Raw genomic sequence first — 17,158 nt, 5'->3', positions numbered from 1 at the left:
CTGACCTGTTCTCCCCCCGGTCTTCAACCTGGGAAAGATAAACTTCTCCGATGATTTCCCTCAACCAAATCGAGAAAAGTGTGATCTGAAACAAATGCATTGCTCCCTGTTACCTGCCATACCCACTTAACCTTAGTAGGAAACAGTATTTAAGGGCTCAAGCTGTGGAGTGAGTCTCTTAAGGTGGTTTTAGTTTGTCTTATCTGAGGACGTGAACCCACATGTGTGCATCTTGCTAGAATTCAGCCCCAACCAAATTGCTGAAGATAAGAAATTTTGCCAACAGATGAAAAGTTAGAACGCAAAAGTGACTGCATTTTAAGGATGGGTTGGCTGTTTGAGGTGTCTTTAAGGCTACTCTTCCTGGTTGAGAGGGTGATGAGAAAAAATATTACTTAAGAAGTGCAAGAGAATCATTGGCCACTTTGTAAAATTTCCACTAAATTATTGAATTGTTTAATGGAATTTAGACTTTGTTTCCAAAAGTTACCCTTTTGAGCCAGTTGTTGTGATCTTTGAACTAAATTGCACTTTTGCTTTTGGAGGTGGAGGGGATGCAATATTTTCGTGTTACACAATTCAGGTTATTGAATGACTTGAGATTATGAATTTTAGAGGGAGATTGGAGTCTTTTTATTTAAATTTTCAGTAAAAACCATTTGGTATCAATGATTTGAAAACCTTGGGCTGTTAAATCTGCTCTGAGAGCCCACTGTCGTCTGTATCAATAGACGTTGTCTATATCAACGTTTCAGATTCTGATTTTGAATAAAATTGTAAGTTAGACACGTTTGTCTTTATGTTCCAGGCACATCTGTAAAACGGGGGAAAAAGGGCTTGTTATTGAAAACTGCTGCTGATGTTTAATAAATCTTCGTGATTTTTAGTGTTTAGAAAAGACTGAACATTTGCAAGGTGAGAATTGGGATTCTTTGCTGATGCTGACATTTATTTCATAAGACATGAGTTTGTTAAAAATAAATAAAATTTCTTTAAATCATACTTTAAAAACAAAACTGGAATGTGAGTTCTATGAGGGCAGGGTTTTGTTTGCCAGTCTTTGCCTATTTTTATTCTTTAGTGTATCCTCAGCACCTTTGAAGAGCAGCTGTAATATTCCTTGAGTGAATAAACTGGAGAGATAATTGAAGAAGAATTTGGTATGCCCATAATAACATGCAAATAATTTTTCTTAAATCAATAAAATATTAACAGTGGGCATAATTAGTAGTGACTTTCAGGGAATGTGAATTTTAACTAAGGTAACGTTAAGGTCTCTAATTATGGTAAACTTATTAATAGTCAAAGCAGCATGGCATGCAGTTGCCTCTGTGCCCTGTCTACGGTACATTTCCCGCTTTGCACTTTGAAATGTGGTGAGTGGGTTTGGGTTGTGGTTCAGTCCTGACCTGGGAAAAGTATTTTAAGAGGGAGATGAAGTGGGTAATGTTAAGTATGGGTAGCATTTCTTAATGTGAATCTCATTTTGTCAGTAAAAAAATTTAAAAAAAACATTGAGCCCTGATTTCATGTGATTGACCAATCTATTTCATCAATGATTTTTTGAGCTTCTACTATGTATAAAGGAAGACAAAAAGATATTTGTACGATGATTTTTTTATGGCTTATATAATTTTAATGTATCTACCCCCAAACATTTATTGAGTATAAATTATGTATATTTTGAGCATTATACTATTGTAAAATCTTACTGTTTTGTTTTTAGTCATTTTGTAATAGCTTTATTGAGATATAATTCACAAATGATAGTTCACCAATTTACAGTGTACAATTCAGTGGTTTTTTAGTATATTCAGAATGGTGCAGCCACCACCACAACCAATTTTAGAACATTTTCATCCCTCCAAAAAGAGATCCCTATTCATTAGCAGGCACTCTCCATCCCTTCAATCCATGGCAACTACTAATGTACTCTGTGTGTCTATAAATTTGCCTATTCTGGATATTCCAGAAATTGTACAATATATACAACCTTTTGTGTCTGGCTTCTGTTACTTGGTGTAATGTTTTCAAGGTTTTACATGGTGCAGCAGGAATCAGTACTTCATTTCTTTTATGAGTGAATACTATTTCCTTATATGCATATGTCACATTTTATTTCTCTGTTCTTCAGTTGATGGGTATTTGGGTTTCCACTTTTTTGAACTATGGTGAATGGTGCTGCTCCAAACATTCACGTACAAATTTTTGTGTGGACATTTTGTATTAATTTCTGTTGGGTGGATAGCTAGGAGTGGAATTGCTAGGTCATGGTACTTAACCGTGCTCAATGACTTTATTGCAGTGATTTTTCTAGTACTTTCATGGAGGGGTTAAAAAAGAAAAACCTTAATAGAATGTGGTGTAGCCATCTAAAAGAATGGGGAATGGAAGTACAAGGATGTCAGCGTGTTGACCTGTGGTACAGTCTGTATGGTTTGATCCCCATTTGATTTCTTAATTGTAATTGTTAGAGAACAGCGCGAAGTGCTGATGAGGCATAGAGAACAGTCAGGAAGATGCACTCCAGACTTGTGCCGTTGCTGTAAAGTGTTTAAAAACACTTAGGGTTGTTTTTTTCCCCCAGTCCAAACAGGCTACAACTGATTAAACTTGATTAAACTGCATGCACGTCTCCCAGTGTAAATCATGGGATGTGTTCCATTCTAAAGAAATAGATGAAGAGTGAGTTCAGTCTCAAAGTTAGGGCAAAGCAGCCATCTGTCCATCTGTCCTGTAATAGCACTGGTTGGTCCACATCATCTGCAAAAGAGATTGTAAGGGTATTTTGTGCTTAACTTTTCAAAAAATATTGCACTGTGAACATTTCCAAAATGCTCTATTTTAAGTCGGTGTCTAAAATTCTGTTATGTGAACATACCATAATTCTGCTGTTTCTGGTCATGATTTTCAAGTTTTCCCCTTTTTTCATATCTAGAAATGAAATTACCAGACCAGAGGGGGTGTGTTTTTGGAAACTTGGTACAATTTAGTTTTCTGGAAAAGTTCTATGACTCTCCTTTTATCCAGTCAAACTTTACAGTGTCTTATTTTTAAGGATGAGGCTTTTAACAGTCCCCCAATCCCCAACAAATAGCAATTAGGTAAAACCCAAGTGTGGTCTTTGTGTTCTGTGAAGCGTTCTGAGAAGCAGAAGTGTCTCCGAGATCTTGCCCTTTGACCTTTCTTCTCTCCTGCCCAGAGTTGGACTTTGCTTCCTGAAATCAGGTCTCAGAATTCCTGACTCCGTGATAGAAGTCCAGTGTAATATGAATGCTCTGGGAAAGGCTTGAACAGCCTCTTGGCATCCAGTCCTGTCTCATTTTTGCTGACCTTCTCCAAGGACTGATACTGCCAGGGTGGCACTGTTAGACCCCAGTTTGAATCCTGGCCCTCTTGCCTGCTGTGTGACCTTCAGCCTGTCACTCAACCTTCCCCAAACTTCACTTGTCCATCTTTCAGTTAAGGGTAAAGTGAGGTGGTGCTCTCTCAAGGTTATTTGCTGTCATTACCCAGGGTGAAGAACAGAAGTGGGGAGAGGCAGCCAGGTATTAGAAAGTGGAGCAGCTGAGGGTTCGGAAGATGTGCCAGCTGACATGCCTGGACACTGTGTCATCAGGTGACACCAAGATCAGCGAGGTGCCTTTCAGATCCCCCTTTGTGCTGTGTCTGCCTTCGAGTGAACTCTTGAGTAGAGCTCAGTGGGGGAGGTGATTTAAAGTGTGGATTGGGTTTTTTAAGTGAGAATTTGTCTTTAGCTGATAATGAGATTAAAAGTGGAGGGTAATGGGATTAATGGAAATTCAGCAAGCTCTGGGGGTGCCCACCTTGGGCTATTGTTGGCTGCATAGTTTTGGAGAAATGATCCAGCTGGGGAAGGTGGTCCAGTGTATTCTCAGTCCTAAGATGAAACTTAACCATTTCCTTAAAACCTGGTTATGTGAACAATGGCAACAGTCGTCCAAAGTTGCTGGTCGAGGAAGTTTTTCCAAAGCACAAGCACAGCATCTTTCTATATCTTCCCTGCCTATTTTGACTCTAAAGTATGTTGACATTTGGACTTGGTGAAAGGATTCTGGTCTCCAGGAAGGTTTGTATCACAAGTCAGGGACTCCTTGGAAAGGAGGCAGGCAGTTGTATGGTGGGCCAGGAAAGTGGAGTTCCTGGCTGGGAGGTTAAATCCCTGCTGATGGACTCTGGGTCTATTGACCAGAAGAAAACCAGTCAATGCCAGTCACTTTTACTAGGGGCTGTCAGGATCCAGTTCCATGTGGAATGTGTTTTGTGTATGTCTGTGAAACCCAATTGAAGAGTCTGTTTTTTTCAGATATTGATCAGATATGAGCATTTAACTGAAAATTCAGAGCACCTAAGTGAATATGCATTTCTTCTTTTTGATCTGTGACATACTTACAAATAAAGGCTTTTTAAAGGTCATCCTAGGTATAGGTTATTCTGTGATCTGTTCCTTGACAAGTGTTGGCCTGTTCTCAATGTAGGAAGTTTCAGGACTTTGGGCTATGGCTAGCAGAGTTGGGCTTGGGTGGAGCTGCGTACTGAAAAGGGAGAACTGAGGAGCCATGTCGGGGGATCAGCCCCACCTCCTTCTGACCTTGACCTCAGCCTCAGGCAAGTTACATAATCTCCCTACACCTCAGTTTCCTTACTGGTAAAATGGGGTGTGTATGTTTAAGCATTGACTGGGTAGACAAAAGATGGGGGTGCCTGGCATCTGGGTTGTATTAAGATGGGGAAGGGAAGGGGGTCTCTGACTTGTACTATATTTGTTTGGGGTGGGGGAGAGTGCTGCTTTTGCTTTGCCGAAGGGGTTCAAGAATAGCTGAGCAGGCCTCACTGTGCCTGTGGTCACTTCTCTTGTCTTGGTGTGCGCTTAAGGCTGAAACTATTTGTTTCTAGTTGCTGTCATGCCAAGAGACACTGGCACATTGTGGAAGCACTGCCAGGAAGAGGTGTTGGGTTTGGTATTATGCAATTTCTAGAAACAGGAATTAGTAGTTTCTGTGTCTTTGTGTGTGGCTAACATCCCCAGTTGTCATACCCCAGGCAGTAACACATACATGCCTACAGGCGAGTTGGCCTTTGAGATTATTTTGTGTAAAAGAGAGAGAGTAAGATAAATTGGGGGATTTTACACTTAAAACATTTCCCACTATGTTTGAGGAGACATACATTTCAGGTGAGCAAATTCTGAAGGTTGAAACCAGAGGACTGCATGGAGTGTGAACCTGCCAGTGCACGTTGTGCGAGCATGTGCCGGCGCTTCCGCGCACAAGAGGGAGAGAAGGAAGGAGCTGGCCTGGACTCTGGATCTGCTGTGTGCCTCCCTTGGACAAGTTGCATATCCTTCCAGGCCTCAGTTTCTCATATGTTCAGTTCAGCTCAGTTGTGTCCACCTCTTTGCGACCCCATGGACTGCAGCACGCCAGGCCTCCCTGTCCATCACCAACTCCCGGAGCTCACTCAAACCCATGTCCATTGAGTCAGTGATGCCATCCAGCCATCTCATCCTCTGTCGTCCCCTTCTCTCATCTTCAGTCTTTCCTGGCAAGACGGTCTTTTCAGATGAATCAGTTCTTTGCATCAGGTGGCCAAAGTATTGAGTTTCAACTTCAGCATCAGTCCTTCCAATGAATATTCAGGACTCATTTCCTTTAGGATGGACTGGTTGGATCTCCTTGCAGTCCAAGGGACACTCGAGTTTTCTCCAACACCACAGTTCAAAAGCATCAATTCTTTGGTGCTCAGCTTTCTTTATTGTCCAACTCTCACATCCATACATGACCACTGGAAAAACCATAGCTCACAATGTAAAAACAATACCTCATATGTAAAATGAGGTAATAGATTTGGGCTCCAGTGAACTTTGACCACAGTCTAGGTTTTAAGAGAAAGTAATTCTTGTTTCGGGTCTTGTTTTTCAAACTCTGGATTATGAAGTGAATTTAGTAGGTTGCAATCATTGTTTAAGGGGGAGAAAAAGGAAATGTCAAAGGGTGTTACACATTCAAGGGTATTTCATAAAACATTTACTGTGATTCTGTGTATTGTGTACACGGCGAAATCTGTTTCCTATTGTGAATCTTTTCAGACTAGTATGAAATAGCCTTGTTTTAGATACCACTCATTGTTAACTGTGGGTACCTTGAATTTTTTTTTCTTTCTTTTTTTGGTGGTTATTTTACAATCTATTTCTTTATCATTTGCCCAAGGTGATTATCCTGGATATGCTTTCTAGTAGCATGTGAACTGCATTGATCTTTAGTTTCTTTTCTTCCTTGTGCTGTGCCTGCTAGAAGCTCTTTGGAGGGTAGAGTGGGATGGGGAAGTTGAGGAGGAAGCATGTGGGGAAGGCTGTCAGCAGATTGCAACAAGCAAAACAGTAAGTATGTAAAGAGTATTTTGTGTATGTGTTGGGGGGGGGCAAGTTATTTTTGCTCTTGAGATAGTGTCCTCCCAACTTTTTAATCAAGAAAGATGTTAGTTCTAAAGGAAATGGCTATATTGGTTACTTACTTATGGTATCAATAACAAACATGAAACAAAAGGGGATTTGTTGAAACAAAATGGAATTTGCTGGTTGATGTAGTAGGTCTAGAGTGGACCTCAGGCACAGCTGAAATCAGGGACTCAAATAGGGATATCAGAGCTGTTTTTTATCTCTAATATCCTGACTTCAAGGTCAAGAATGATTCTTCCCCAGTAGTGCTCTGATGACAGAAGACACTGGCTTGGATCATTGCTTATCCCTGACCATGTTCAGAGTGGGAATGCCAAGCCACCTCACTCGAACATAACACATTGATTCATCTCTGCCCTCCACTTGCTTACCTCCAGTGGTGACCCCAGCAGCATCTTGCTCCTCATTGTGAGCCATGCTAGATGGGATATTTTTCTTGAACAGTCTACATTTTATGTTTGAAGTAGAGTGTATCCCTTATCTTGAAGCAATAAATTTTGGATGGCTGAAGGGAAGTTAATTTTCCATACTTGGTAATAAAAAACCAGAATTAGCTGCAATTAGCTTATAACGAGTTACTCAAGAAAAAGGATAAAGTGAAGATAGTTAAGGATGTGGGTATTCCAAATCCTTGGTCCAGAATTAAATGAAAGACATGATTTATACCAGGTTCAGGTACAGAGGAATTTGCTATGGGGACTCAGGGAGGAGTCAAGCCAAGTCTCAGTAGTCTCTTGGGTGGGCAAGAAGACTCCAGCCGCTGGTGATAGAGCCTAATTTGATCAGTAAACAGCCCTCAGAAAGCACAGGGGTGAGATAGGCTTATAACATGGAAGGAAGTGCAGGGGAAGACTGGGTTAATAGACCAGGTAGGTAAACATCAGCATATGCATTCATGAATGAAATTGTAATGGAGAATATTTCAGTAGACTGGATCATCTTTGTCCACACAAAAACTACATTTGTAATTTTGCCATTTGTTAAGCTGTTTCTATACTTAAATTCTTGTAAAGTCTGCTGCTTGGCATTCCTCTAGTATTACAGAAAGCTTACTCAGATTTCCATAATCAAAAACAAGTGTTAAACATTGCTAGAGTAATCATCTTCCTACAGTTCTTTCTGTTGGATTTATTCAGTTCTTTAAGGAACTCAAAATAATTGAGGATCCAGTGGCCAAAGATAGATCAGCTCTGCTTCTCATTAGAGCATCAGTTCTTAACTTAAGGGGAGGTTGGAGGTCCCTTTGAAAAGGTGACAAAGCTGTGGATCCTTTCTCCAGAAAAATGCGTATGTGTGAACATTGAATAGTTAGGGGTAGAGGCATTTCTTAGAACCCTAGAGCCCATCCAAGAAGCATGTACTAAAATGAATTCCCTGGAGTTTACTTTGAGAATGAGAAATTATTATGTTATTAAATGACCCTTGATGATTTTGAAGACTTTTGTTTTTGCGTGTATCCTGCTTTTCCAAACATTTGCAATTTTTATGACCCTAGGAAACAATGTGGAGCACCCATTTTGGTTTATCCTTGTGGAAAATCCTCCAGAGACTTTCTCAGAGCTGTCAACCTGTGTCAGCTTTGGTGCAGATCTGCCCAGGAGCCTTCTACACCCCTCTTTTTCAACTTGCTCTCTTTGTTGGGTATGAGGAATGTCTCAAAATGCCAGACTGGGCCTATTGCAGTGGCTGCAGATGAAGGAAGGTTTTTGTTCTAGGGCTCTTCGCTGAAGCAACTTCTGCTGTTCATAAAACTGTTTTCCAGGATTTGGTGTTGGCTTGGAGGCTTTGCTGCAGAAGGTAATCCAGTGGCCTGCTAGCTAGCCTGATCATTTGGTCGTGCTGCATATGGATAGACTTAGAAAGACTCGTGGCTGTGGTCCCTTATGTGTCTTAGTGCTTGCTCTTAGCTGTGAGACCTTTTTTCCATGCTTGCATTTGAACCTTCAGACTGAGGGAGAACTTGTGGGATGAGAAAATAACCATTCTTCAGCGTGATATGTTTGTGCTTAGGGATTGAAGCATGCTGCACAGGTGGTGTGCATGATACCATTCTTCTCTCTTCCAAATCCTTTGTCTGGTACAAGGAAGGGGAAATTCAGTGTTATTAACTTGAATAATTCATGCTTTGTAATTGGGGCAGAGTTGTCAAAGGATGGAAAATAACTTGTATTACTTCTAGGAATAGTGCATGTTGTTTTAAAAATTCAGTGGAGTAAATTTTAAGATCTTAGTGACTTTCTTCAGTGATTTGTGAATGGAACAGCATTCTATCTAGCAGATACACGGAGCTGTACAGAGGAAAGACAGAGTGCGGTGGGGGAAACTAAGCTGTCAAAAAACAGATTGCTTGTGGCAAGGTCACTTTCTTTTTAGGGATGGCAGGGGTCTGTCAGGCAGATTACCTCACTAGTGCTGACCAGGTGATTCCTGATTGACTGGTTTTAAGATTCCATTTCTGGGAGAGCTGAAATGAATTAACCTGTGGTTTGTTGACATGGGGCTCATTTTGGGCCTGTTGTCCTATTTTTAACAATATCAAAACCTCTTTGCTCTCCCCTAATCTCTAAAGTTTGAATTAAATTTATATGTGCTAATGGATATTTCCCCCGTTCATTTTCTGCTGGTCTTTGGCTATAATGCATTCCTTTGCTCTGCCCAGTTGAGTTACAGTCTTATGTATTGTACACACATGGCTTTGTTGCTTAAACAGGTTGCTCTTTTTATTCTGTAATTAAAAGAAATAAACATAACTTATATGAAGGAGTTTTATAAGAGGTAGTATCATCCATGTGTAGGTTGTTTTCATTCATAATCTTCATTTAAAGTTATTTAGCTTTGAAATGCTTTCAGTTATATATATTAAAAAAAATGGCTAAGTAGTGAAGTTTGCATATTTGTGTCTTCATTTTCCTTTTGATTCCAGGAAACTATTGAGCTCACAGATGAGTTGTCTGGAAATAACACCACCTTCATGTTCGTCCACCTTCATGTTCGTCTGTTTCAAGATAATAGCTCGCATATATTTGTAATCCCAGGAGTGCAGTTTTGAGTTCTTCACATTGGAGCTGATAGCCTGCATCTTAGCTTGCCTGTCCTCAGTGTCATTTCTCAGGACGCCTGTGGGCCTGTTTGCTCTGGGAGCCCATCTGAGTACCCTTCCCTTACACTTGGGAGAGCTGGGTTCCTCCTTTGGCCTGTGCCTCTTTAAACACCCCCGCCCCCCAATTGTTCACCTTGAGACAGTTGCTTGTCTTTGATCATTGACTCTTTGTGAAAAGGATTTCTAGCAAGTAGTTGCCTATGAACAGATTTCCCTTCAAAGGGTAGAAATACCTTTTCTGAATAGGTCTTTTTTTGTTTCTTGTTGTTTAGTTACCAAGTCGTGTCCAACTCTTGCGACCCAATAGACTGTAGCCCACCAGGCTCCTCTGTCCGTGGGGTTTTCCAGGCAAAAATACTGGAGTGGGTTGCCTTTTTTTTGTTTCTTCAGTTCAGTCGTGTCTGACTCTTTGCGACCCCATGGACGGCAGCATGCCAGGCTTCCTTGTCCATCACCAACTCCCAGATCGTACTCAAACTCATGTCCATCGAGTCAGTGATGCCATCCAACCATCTCATCCTCTGTTGGCCCCTTCTCCTCCTGCCTTCAATCTTTTCCAGCATCAGAGTCTTTTCTAGCGAGTCCATTCTTCGCATCAGGTGGCCAAAGTATTGGAGTTTCAACTTCATCATCAGTCCTTCCAATGAATATTCAGGACTAGTTTCCTTTAGGATACAGTGGTTGGATCTTCTTGCGGTCCAAGCGACTCTCAAGAGTCTTTTCCAACACTACAGTTCAAAAGCATCAGTTCTTCGGTACTCAGCTTTCATCATAGTCCAACTCTCACATCCATACTGGGAAAATGACTACTGGAAAAACCATAGCATAGCTTTGACTAGACGGACCTTTGTTGGCAAAGTAATGTCTCTGCTTTTTAAAATGCTGTCTAGGTTGATCATAGCTTTCCTTCCAAGGATCAAGCGTCTTTTAATTTCATGGTTGCAGTCTGTTTCTTACTGCTGGCCTATTCTGAAGTGGTAGATTTGCACAGAAGTCACTCTGCTTGCTGTCTGAGTCAGCCTTCATGTATGGAACTGCAGTGTGAATCACTTCCCTTTCTCCACTGTATTCCCCTGCACAGATGGAGCTTGTGCATCCATTTATGATCACTCCATTTTAGTGAATATTTGAGTGATTACTGTGTGCCAGGTGTACTGTTTGTTGAATTTCTAAGACCTTCTGTATTCCTAAAGTCCTCTGAAGATAGGTACTGGTATCATTTCTGTCTTAAGGATAAGAAATTTGATGTCTGGAGAGCTCAGTCACTTGGACAGGGTTGCTGTTAAGTGTCAAGGCCTGGCTCTAGACCCCAAGTGTTCATGACTAGGGAGGAAGGAATGTAATGCATGCAGATGGTTGGAATGGTACCTAATAGCATAAGGTAGATCTTGGAAGTACTCTCTGAGAGGTGCAGGCCAGGCACTCCTGGAAGGAAGAGTCCATCCAGCTGTGAACATTGGAAAAGAACTGATGTTTAGGCTGGTCTGTCAGTGAGGATAGCTGAGGCTTGGAGGAGACCTGGATAGTGCTGCAAGCAAACACCTGTCCTTTGGAGGTAGTCCGCATGGCAGAGAATTAGCAGAGGAGAGTCATTGCTTTCACTGGATAGATCTTTTCATCCAGAATTCTGTGCCACTCTCCTGAAGAGTCTTATGAGGAAATTCAAACAAGTGGAATTAAGCTGCACCCTGAAAAGGTTTCCACCAGTGCTTTGATTTGGTTTCATCTCCATTTTCCCCTTGATACTCCAGTGGAAGTATTATGAGTACAGAAGAAGAATTTTGGGGGAGTAGTAAGCTGGAGTGTCATCTTTTGCCCAGGCACTCCACCCGGGCTTGTTAAATTGGTGTGAGCTGGATGATCTCTTATGATTACTGTGAGCTGCACAGTCTCTAAGCTCTGCTTTTTGTAGGGTGAAATTGAATTCCAGCTCTTGGGCACTTATTTCCCACTTAGGGACTCTTATTTACAAGGAATTTCCTGCCGGAAGCAAACTTGTCGACTTGGATGATTCCTTCATCGTGTGCGCATGGGACTTTTACGTAATCAGATACTGTGTTCAGTATTCTTTGTGTGCAGTGAGGATTCAGTGATGAGTAAAAGTGTCTCCCATGTTTGTATGCCTAGTACATTTAAAACGTGATTGGGGCTTGGGGGAGTGAGACAGGTGTTTCAGAGATCTTTCTATCTTCAGTGGTGAGCAGCAACCCAGTGTTAGAACGGTGGTAATTCATTTAAGAAGTGTGCCTTGAAGAAATAGATGTTTCATTTTACTTTTAAAACTTTTCTTTCAATTTGTAAAATGACAAATGATCTCATTAAAGGTTTGGTTCGAGTATATGTGAAAAAAATATGCAGTCAAGAGAAAATGGTAGATGTTAAACAAATTCCCTGCAAAACTTGACTAGTAAGCTAGTTGGAAAGTATTGGGTTGGCCAAAAGGTTCATTTGTTTTTTTTTCCATAAGATAGCTGTGGTAGTGGTTAGCTGTCTTTAATGTCATCCGAAACAACTTTGTTAGATTGTATGGTGATGGCGGTCATATCAGCATGCATTTAAAAAAAAACTTAACGAAATTGGTGAATTTTTGTGTAGTCGTCTTAAAAAAGAAGATGAAATAAAAAGCAACATTTTCAGCATATTCTTTATTGTTTCAAGAAAGGCAAAAATGCAACTGAAAAGCAAAAAGATTTGTGCAGTGTATGGAGAAGGTGCTGTGACTGATTGAATGTGTCAGAAGTGTTTTTCGAAGCTTTGTGATGGAAATTTCTCACTGCACCGTGTACCATAGTTGGGTAGACCAGTTGAAGTTGCTGGCAGTCAAATTGAAACATTAGTGGAGAATAACAATCAGTGTTACACCACTTGGGAGATAGCTGATATACTCACAATATCCAAATCAAGCATTGAAAATCTTTTGTACCACCTTGGTTATGTTGATCACTTTGATGTTTGGGTTCCACATAACTGAAGCAGAAAAAAACCTTCCTGACAGTATTTCCGCCTACGATTTCTCTACTGAAATGTAACAAAAATGTTCTGTTTTTTAAAACAAATTGTGATAGACGATGAAAAGTGGATACTGTACAGTAATATGAAATGAAAGATTGTGGAGCAAACGAAATGAACCACTACCAACCACACCAAAGGCCAGTCTTCATCCAAAGAAGGTGATGTGTCTATGGTAGGATTGGAAGGAAGTCATTTTATTACAATCTCCTTCTGGAAAATGAAACAATTATTTCTAACCAGTACTGCCCCCAGTTAGACTAGCTGAAGGCAGCACTTGATGAAAAGCATCTGGAGTTAGTCAACAGAAAATGCATAATCTTCCATCAGGGTAATGCAAGACTACATGTTTCTTTGGTGATTAGGCAAAAATTGTTACAGCGTGTCTGGGAAGTTCTGATTTGTCTGCTGTATTCACCACACATTGGACCTTTGGATGTCCATTTATTTTGGTCTTTATAAATTCTCTTAATGGAAAAAAATTAATTCCCTGATAGACTGTAAAAGACACCTGAAACAGTTCTTTGCTCAAAAAAGGTAAGTTTTGGGAAGATGGAATTACAAAGTTGCCTGGAAAGTGGGAAAAGGTAGTAGAACAAAATGGCAAATACATTGTTCAATAAAGTTCTTAGTGAAAATGGATAATGTCTTTTAGTTTTACTTTAAAAACCGAAGGAATTTTTTTCCCAACTCAGTACATTATCAAAATATAATAGATTTATTGCTGCATAATTCTGTTGCTCTAAAACTCTAAAATTGCATATAGGATAAAATTGAAATTCCCATCCTGTGGTACTGTGAGCTCCTGGCTTTTGTCACAAGACCATCGCCCAATTCCATGTCTTGATTCTTTGCTGCTTCTGTACTCCCTCCATATTTTAGGGTCCCGTTTGGAGCATTCTTATTTTACAGTGATCTGCCCAGTTCCTAGGGTTTCCCTTGTGGCTCAGCTGGTAAAGAATCCACCTACAATACGGGAGACCTGGGTTCCATCCTGGGTTGGGAGGATCTCCTGGAGAAGGGAAAGGTTACCCACTCAAAGCAGTGGTCTCCAGTGGAACTTTCTACAGTCATAGAAACATTTGTTTTCTGGGTTATTTAGTGTGTTAACACTACACTCATGTGGCACATAAGGCCTTGAAAGTGGCTGGAAGACTAACACTGTGCTCGGTTTGACAGATTTTAGAGAAGCTGGACTCATTTTAGTCCCATGGTACTTTCAGGTATCTATGTTAACATTGGCCTGTGGGCAGGTGGCTGTGCAGTTCTAGAATTCAGGGGAGGGTTTGCCAGACTTGGAGACTTTGGGCAATTGTCAGGAAGGTGAGAGAAGTCTCCCTGGGGCTGTGGGGGTAGAAATGAGGGACCTGGGGCCAGCATTTAGATGAGAAGATAGTGGGGACTGAATCCTGATTTATGGATAGGCAGGTTTCTCCTCTATTCCTCTCTCCCACCCCTAGGAGGTTGGAAGAGGAATCACAGAAAGGGCCTGGACTTGAGAGCCAAGCCTGTGCCGGATGAGAACTCAGAGAATTAGCCCTCATCGGAAACTCCCATGGATGGAGGAGCCTGGAAGTCTGCAGTCCATGGGGTCTCGGAGGGTCGGGCACGACTGAGCGACTTCACTTTCCTGCATTGGAGAAGGAAATGGCAACCCACTCCAGTGTTCTTGCCTGGAGAATCCCAGGGACGGGGGAGCCTGGTGGGCTGCTGTCTTTGGGGTCGCACAGAGTTGGACACGACTGAAGTGACTTAGCAGCAGCAGCAGGGTGAGGTCTTTGACTTCGGAAACTATTCATCCTGGAGTTATCTGGAAAAGATGATCTCTAGTCTCTGCCTGTCTTTATAGCCTAGAAAATCCCCCACCCCTCTTTGGAATTTGCTTTATCTGTCATCTTCCCTTCCACTCTCATTTTTGTGACCTTTAGGGGCAGGGCTGGGTCATTTGGCCCCATTACCTGTGTGGAGAATGTGAACTAAGGTTCAAGCAGAGACTGAAGACTGAGCTGACTAGAAGGTGCCGGTGGTGAGTCCACCTGGAGTGAATCAACTGAGCAAGGTGGGCAGAAACCTGCCCACTGAGCTGTTGATAGTGGGCTGCCTTTGGTTTTACATGTTTCGTGGTTTACAGCTCATGAAATGTGAATATTTTCAGAGTTAATAGTGTTTATCGAGCAATTTCTGTTGCATCTCATTTGGCTCTTACACAGGCATTGTAAGGGCCATATTTCTATTTTAGAGTTGAGGAAGCTGCAGTGACGCCATCTACCTATGTTTTCTGGTCAAAAATGCATAAGACAATTTTGCCATCTTAACATTCAAGTGTACGATAGTGTTAACTATGTGTACATTGTTGTGCAGTAGATCCTGAGAACTTTTTCATCTTGCAAAACTGAAACTATAGCCACTGAAAACTCTCCCCTTTCCTCTCTACCTAGCCACTGGCAACTACATTCTACTTTCTGTTTTTAAGAGTTTGACTGTTTCAGATACTTCGTACAGTGGAGTTATGCAGTATTTGTCTTTTTATGACTGACTTGTTTCACTGTGCATAATGTCATACAGGTTCATCCATGTCCTAAATGCCAGCATTTCCTTACTTTTTAAAAGGCTGATTACTAATCCATTGTATATACACATACCCATTTTCTTTATCCATCCATCTGTTTGTTGATGGACATTTAAATTGCTTTCACCTCTTGGCTATTTTAAATACTTGGCTCTTTATTTATCTGTTGCGTCTTTGTTGCATCACGTGGGATCTTCATTGCGGCTGGCGGGCTCCATGCTTGAGGCATACGGTCTCTGGCTGGTTGTGGTGCATGGGTTTAGTTCCCCATCCAGGGATCCAGCCTGTGTCCCCTGCATTGCAAGGTGTATTCTTAACCACTAGACCACGAGGGAAGTCCTGGCAATTTTGAAAATAAGAACTTGAAACAAGCTTGCAGAGGACTGTAAACTTTTCATGTTCTAATTTTGCTCTGAAACTGATTTGTGGTTAGGGGATTTTTATCAGGCAGCTATGAAAGATGGTCAAAAGGTATAGGATATGGTTCAAGCGGTGGCACTGTGGTATTCAGCCAGCTGTCTTTCAGGGCATCCTAAAAGAAGTGACTGGTTAAAATTGAAATGGATCCCACCCCGTCTTGGTTTCTCAGGGTCTGTCAGTTACCCCACAGCCCTGGCTTCTCAACCCCCAAAGTACCAAGACAGCCTTTTCCATAGCAATTGGTTTGACATGTCTTTTTTTCAATTGTGGTATAGTTGATACACATTATTATATGTTTCAGGTGTACAACATAATTCACACCTTCAAAAGGTTATATTCCATTTATAGTTCTTATAAAATATTGGCTATATTCTTCGTGACTTGTGTCTTGATTTCAACCAGTCGAACCCTAAAAAGACTCACAGAATTATTGTAATTGAACATTTCTCCATGCATTGCCTCAAAATGTGACCAGAGCAGCTTACTTTTTAAATCCTGTAAGTGGGAGGGCCCTTACCAACTCATGAGCAGACATATCAGAGTTGAGAGGAGCCTATAGCACCAGTCTCAGCAGACCACGTCTCTGCATTCAGTGTTCTGTGTCTTAAGCCTGGACAACTTTAGTAATTTTTAAATTTATTTTTGGCTGTGTTGGGTCTTAGTTGAAGCACACAGGATCTTCCTTGCGGCTCATAGGCTTCTCTCTTCTTATGGCATGTGGCTCAGTAGTTGTGACCTGGGGGCTCAGTTACCCGATGGCATGTGGGATCTTACAGGGATGGAACCCATTTCCCCTGTTTTGGAAGATGGACCACTGGACCACCAGGGAAATCCCAAGCCTGGGTAACTTTAATTGCTTCATCCTGCATCCCTGTGCCTCCTGAGTACCAGGCATCTCCTTCAAAGGGGAGTGCAATAAGCTAGACAGTTTGCTCCCCCAAAAGGAAGCAGCTTAGACCCCCCATTTTCAGAAAATCTATTGTATCCTTATGAATAGGACGATCCATTCATCAGTTCATGAACATTTCAGTTTCTACCTTTTGGCTTTTGGGAATAATGCTGCTGTGAACATTCATTTGCAAGTTTTGTGTTTTTCTTTCTCTTGGCTTTATATCTACAGTGGTATTTCTGCATCATACGTACTTTTGAGGAGCTGCTGGACTGTTGTCGGAAGTTGCTGCCCCATTTTACATTTCCATCAACACTGTATGAGGACTGCAAAACCCCATATCCTTTCTGGCACTTAAGAATAATTTTTTGTTTGTAGCTTTTTAAACCTAGCAGAAGTTAAGTAGTTTTCAGCTTTTGTCCTTTTTTTTTCTTTTTTTTTTTTTAACTTCCTTCTGTTCTGTGAGTTGACCAGGGATTGCAGGATTCTTTGTTTTCTCAATGTTCTTGAAGGCTGCTTCCACCCAGATGAGTCTTTTGTCATGTGACACACAAGTTACAAGGTGACTCTGAATGCATGTGAAGCACCTGGATGCGGGATGTTTTAAAGAGGTTGAATTTTAAGTGTTTAATGGACTCACTTTCTGTAAACTTTTAGTCTAGTAGTGTCTTGATTTGTTTTTTAGATAATACA

The 17,158-nt window shown here is 41.2% G+C and overlaps 1 protein-coding gene across 1 annotated transcript in view; it reads left to right on the top strand.

Moving 5' to 3' along the window:
• The window catches only part of BRD4 (bromodomain containing 4), an 87,405-nt gene that overhangs the window by 1,539 nt on the left and 68,708 nt on the right, over positions 1 to 17,158 (top strand).

Source organism: Bos mutus, chromosome 7, assembly GCF_027580195.1.
Source record: "Bos mutus isolate GX-2022 chromosome 7, NWIPB_WYAK_1.1, whole genome shotgun sequence".
NCBI lineage: Eukaryota > Metazoa > Chordata > Mammalia > Artiodactyla > Bovidae > Bos > Bos mutus.
This window is presented reverse-complemented; position numbering and strand designations above follow the sequence as displayed.